This window comes from Puma concolor, chromosome B2 (genome assembly GCF_028749965.1).
Source record: "Puma concolor isolate L17-30 chromosome B2, mPumCon1.1.hap2, whole genome shotgun sequence".
Classification (NCBI taxonomy): Eukaryota; Metazoa; Chordata; class Mammalia; order Carnivora; family Felidae; genus Puma; species Puma concolor.
Window position 1 is genome coordinate 97,363,612 of NC_141671.1, and position 6,000 is coordinate 97,369,611.

A 6,000-nucleotide genomic window follows, 5' to 3' on the forward strand; every position below is an offset into this window, starting at 1 on the left:
AAAAAAACACAGCAAGATTCCAAAAAGTTATTTTTAACCTGATTTATGCAAATACTCTCCATGCCCAGTTTCACAAAATACTGTAAACTAACAAACCCTCTCCTAGTTTGCTCCTCTTTCCAGGTTTGACAAGTAGTGAACCAGTTGGCCACATGTAGATTTCCCTCTCTCTGGATTTAAGATAAAAGCTTTTATTTAGTATAAACATAGTCACCTGATCATCTTCTGCCTCCATTAAGAAAGAGGAAGCGACAGGTAAGTGCCAATGGGTAATTTTGATAAGAAATTCTTCAGTGTATTAACAAAAGGTGGTTGTTTCCATGGAATTGTGGAAACAAACTCCCCATCTTTAGGGATCTGAAGAACTCACCTGTACATGAAAGCAATCAGCTCTTCTCCACTGCAAGGGAGGAGGAGCAGAGCAAAGGCGATAAAATTAAACCATAGCAGAGGAGGACTTGGGTTTAAATCACAGGGACTAACACTTATCTTTAGGGCTGGTATCACAAAGGTTCCTTTCCAATGGGGGGAAGAAGGAGTAAGATCTCCTTCCTGGGAGGACTTAGAAATCAACTTGTTTGAAAGTGCAAGATGTATGAGATACTCTGGCAAACCCTTCCTACGTCTATAATTCAAAGATTTCTATTGACCTTCAGAATGATCGAAGGGCTGGGGACAAGATAGAAGGCTTTAGTAGAGAACTTAAGTTTCTATATATATAAATGGAAGGCAGATCTGGAGAGCTTGCCCAATTCTGAGGAAGAATCCATGATACCGCGAAACGAAGTCTTCTGTATATTTTGTAACTACTTGAAAATACATTCCACCCTTGAGTTCTTCTCAAGGATTCTGAAAGGGGAGGGAAGATGGAAACATAGTGCCACTCTCACCTGGCACTCTGCAAAGCAACTGCAGTGCAGTTATTCCTTCCCCACTCCTCTGGTCAGTTGGCTTCCCTTGATTACCATTTTTCACCCAGGTGCGGCAAAGGAGGTGGGGCACACCCTTCCGTTTAACTCTTTCTTGACCCCCAAGTTAGTACAAGTAACCTGGTAGTGACTTGCTGTAAGACCAACCAAGGATGATTAATGGGGTGATTTGACTCCTCCTTCCGTGCTTCCCTAGGCCAGAATTTAAAAATATACCCAAACTGAGATTATGAGTGCCTACTCTGGTGGACAGAGCAGTGAACCAGGGCCCAGACTCGCTGTATTTTAGCCCAGGTTCAGCCCCTAATTAACCATGTGCTCTCAACAGAGTCCTGGAGCTTCTCTGGGCCTCAGTTTCCTGACTCACACAATGAAGGGGTCAGTCCTGGGTTGTCTCTGCCCTCTTTCAGAAATATTGTATCTCTTTGTATGCTAAAACTCCATCGTTTTCTCCTATTTCCTTTTGGTTTGTTTTCCTTGGAACTCTGATTGTTGCTATAGGCAGATATTTGTAATTTAGAGAGCAGATGTCAGAGAAAATGGAAATGAGGTGAAGGCTTGTATGGAAACAACTGTTGTGGCTTCTTTTGGCAAAAAGATTGGGCTCGCAAAGGTCCTGCTAATTTGTGAGAACCATGAACTTTCCCCAGGAATTAATATGCTCATCTGAAAGGAATCAAGATTCTTTTAATGGAAATAATGGTCTGTGCTTAAATCAAACCTCTGCTAAAGTACCAGGAATTCTAGGATGTTTAGTTTCGTGGGTTTTTGTTTGTTTTCATCTTTTTTTTTTTTTTTTAAACCAAAGGCATACGTGTAAGAAGACTGGGAAAGATTTAAGTTCATTGCCGCTAGAAGGAAAGAAGGACAAAAATACTGGTAGCTAAAAAAGAAGATGAGAACCTAATAAAGAGAACCCAGGAAGACGTTGAAAAGGAAACATTTTGGTTAGCAGGGCGATCGAGGCCTCAATACTGTTTTAACGGTTCAAGGTTTAAAAAAGGGAATAAAGCAAAATGAAGCAGAAAGAAGGAGGAGGAGAGAGGGAAAGGTTAAACCAAGACAGAAACTGTGAGTAGATAGATGTGAAAGGGGCTGAAAATAAGTGAAAAGTGAAAAATTGCTTTATGAATAAACCGTTAAAAAATAGTGAGTGAAAAAGCAATTGTGCTTCCAGTTATTACTGAATCACGAGCTCGTGGAAGCCAGAGGCTGACCTGAGCAGTGACTGGGAGGCTAGCCTACACACAGCAGTTGGTGCAGGGCAGTTCCTGTGGGCGGACACCGTTTTCTACTTGAGTGTCAGTTTCGTTGTGATTACCCTCCCGCATAGACACATGTGGGCCATTTTACCGCCCTGAACACAGAAAACACAACTTGGTCATCTCTCCAACCTGCTGATGCTACGAGGCAGGTGATATCCTCCAGAGGACATATAGGACACAGGCAAGCCATGGAGGTGGGGGGGGGGGGGGCCTGTGGAAGGTGAGCAAATCTTCTGAGGGAAGGAGAAGCCAGGATGTTCCTGAGGCCTGCAGCTTCCGCCTGCCTCTGCCCTTTGCTGACAATCAGAACGTGATTTCCTACTCTGTGCTCCTTGCCATTCCCGGTGGTATGTTCCCACAGGGACACGGTGGTCCTCCCACAAATGTCTTCTGGGGCAAGAGCCAACAGAATACCCTTCTCAGGAGCACATCTGGGCTCAAGGCTAACATATGAAATGCCAATCATGGCAGGACTGCCCCCTCCCCCTGGATCCTTGAGGAAGCACCAGGAGCCTCAGGAAGTAAACCAGTTCTCCCAGTGTGACCGTGTCCTCAGATCCTCCAGGAAGAGGGCTGAAAAAGGGAAGTGATGGGGCACCACCAGAAGGTAGATCAGGCCTCATGAGGAACAGCTGGTATAAACGGAACGAGCCATTTCCAAAGCTGCAGGGCCGCCCCTCCTGCTCATTCCAAGTGTAGAACACGTTTCTGTATCAGAGCCACCTGCACGCAGCCAACTTTTGATTATCTGTTCCATCAGAAAGGAAGTGGAAAATGGGGGGGGGGGGGGGGTCACAAATTCCAAGAAAATTTGTGTGGCAGTGCTACATCGGGCGACACTCACCCCGTCTGAGCACACCCTCATCTCTGGCAGACTCCGGGGAGGCAGGTCGCCTGGCAGTGTTCGGGGGGCTGAGGTAAGGCGGTCCAGAAGAACATTTGACCCAAGAGACCCATGGAGCAGTTAGCCCATGCACACAGCCGCCTGCACAATCAAAGAATGAGGTCCAATTTTAATGAATCTGTTTCATTCTTAATAACCAGGGTAAGACTGTAGTTCTGTACATCTGGCCAATGGGACTGAGGTTTTCCTCAAAGCCCCACACAGATCCTGGTATTCACTCTTGCTGTTACTGCAAAAGGGACCTGGTCTTGTGCCAGTGGAAAATTTAAGGCAACCTTCTCTCCTCTTTGAGTGTGTTCATGAAGGAGGTAGGTAGGGTTGGCCTTTGAGTATCTCCATCCTAGAAATGAGAATATCAAAGCATGGGAGGTCGACACCCAAGCTGCCTGACAAGTTCCTGCTGGCTCTGGAAACCAAATCCCAGCTTCCTGACTCTGCTTCCTACGTTAGCAGATTAGTCAGTGCTGCTACTGCCGAGTTGGGCAGGGCCCACAGGAGTCACTGATGTCGCTTAAACTTAGGGCAGGCCTGCCAAACAACAGAGCTTTATAGCATTAAATTACTGTCTTCTGCCTTGTCAGGAGCTTGACTCTTAACGAGTTCTGCAGACATTTCAGGAAAGAAAGGAGGGGATAGGGAGTTTGGGAGAACCATGCCTACAAATGGCCCGATGTTATTCCGCACCCATCCCACTTCAAACTCCACAAGACCATTCAGTCTCCGAAGGCAAGCTTCTTCTAGATGCCCCCTCACTGAATGGTTCCCATCACTCTGGGGGTGGCCATTTTCCCTGCAAAGGGCCAGATTGAGTTGACATTTCCTTGTGTGTTACCAAAAGGGTGGGTGTCAGACTTTAGCAGTTCTGTGTCAGCCTCAGGCTAACAGTGTTCCAAAGAGGAAACTGAGGCACAGAGCTGATCCCACTCTATCACAGCATGCCTCAGAGAGACCCGGCAACTGCAGCTGAAGGGCACAGTGATCCTCAGATAGAAGGTATTGGACAGTTGCAAAAATTCAGATGTTGTTTGGGATAAAGTGGCTTTAAGTTCATCCCACTTCAAAATACAGAGAATGTGTTTTCTACAAGAAAGGAAACCTACAAATGAACATATTTTCTGCTTCAAGTGCACATGAGAAGTGTGTTGCTTCTGAGTTTACAGAGGTATGTTCTCTGTTTTAAATATCACCAGTACTGGGGCGCCTGGGTGGCGCAGTCGGTTAAGCGTCCGACTTCAGCCAGGTCACGGTCTCGCGGTCCGTGAGTTCGAGCCCCGCGTCAGGCTCTAGGTTGATGGCTCAGAGCCTGGAGCCTGTTTCCGATTCTGTGTCTCCCTCTCTCTCTGCCCCTCCCCCGTTCATGCTCTGTCTCTCTCTGTCCCAAAAATAAAATAAAAACGTTGAAAAAAAAATTAAAAAAAAAATAAATAAATATCACCAGTACATTGTTAACCAACGTTCCTGAAGGCGGAGATGAAAGTTGAGAGAGAGCAGCCTGCACCACCTCTCTGTTCCCAGGCAATGTAATCCCCAAAGGCCCGATTCCTCTAGGAACTCTCTGCAGAGTTACAGTATGCCCACCTGTTGGACAGCTTTTGCAACCAACAGAAACCCTACAAGATTTATAGTCACACTGCTCCAAATTGGTAGTTTTTGTCTTCTCTCGTTTTGACCTACACGTGGATTCCAGACTGAAAACCGCATTATCTGAAGCAAACCATTCAGCCCATTTTAGATAGATTACAGCTGTTTCAACCCTCCCTCCAACTTCAGTGTAAGAACATAATATATTATGGTTCATCTATAGCCTGAAGAATTATATGCTCTTAAGAGGATTGGCTGAGAAAAAAAAAATAAGAGAGAAAAGGAAGGAAGGAATCTTTTAAAACTAGCTATATAACTTACAAATGAGAGAAGCATCTCTCGAGTCCAGGTCCAAATCTTTTTCACATCAGAGAAATGAGGGTTTGAAGTGGAGAGAGTGGAGATGGGCATTTTCCGGGAGAGACCTCCAGCCCTAGCTCTCTGGGAGTCCTGCTGAGGGTCATTGGGCATGTGGTAGGCTGCTCCAAGAGAGAGGCATATATTTCTGAACGACAGAAGAAGAGGAAGAAGAAGAAAAAAGAAGGAGAAGGAGAAGGAGGAGGAGGAGGAGAGGAAGAGGGAAGAGGAGAGGGAGGGAGAGGGAGAAGAAGGAGAAGAAGAAGAAGAGGAAGGAGAAGAGGAAGGAGGAGGGGAAGAAGGGTAAAGCCTGTGTTGAAGGTGCACAGACTTCCTTCCGTACTTGGGTTTTTCTCCCTTCAGAGGGGTGTTTGAAAGTTTTTCCTGTGCTTCTAACTGAGTAGAAACCACATCACGTCTTCTGTCATCTTCTTTGCTCACCACTGGAGACCCTGGTGGTTAGAGAGGGAAAGTCCCTTTCATTGGTGCATGTGGGGGTAGAAGGTGTTGGGGGCCAGGCAGTGGGGTGGTGGGGAGAGGGGAGAAGAGGAGAGATCATTAAGGCTTCCTTTCTGGCCTAGACAGGGTACCCACCCTGGCTGGGCTCTCCAATCCTCAGAGCAGCAAAGCATGTCTTTAATGCCACCGATCATCTTGGGTGACGAGGGAAGAGATCATTAGACTCAGGAAAGAGTATTCACTTTAAGAGCTCCGTGGTTTGGGATGCCCGAAGAGTGGCCACAGTGACCTCTGAGACTAGCTGGTACCTGTCTCCTTAGTACTTGTCCCGATGGACTGGAAGGGTAAGGGGAGAGGTGAGGTGAGAGGTGAGCTCTATATTTGGTTTGAGCTGTTTTAGGGCAGTCTCTGTGGTGACATTTCTTTTCCTTTTTCATTGTGGTAAAAAAAAAAAATAACATAAAATTTATCATCTTAGCCATTTTTAAGTGTACAGTTCAGTAAT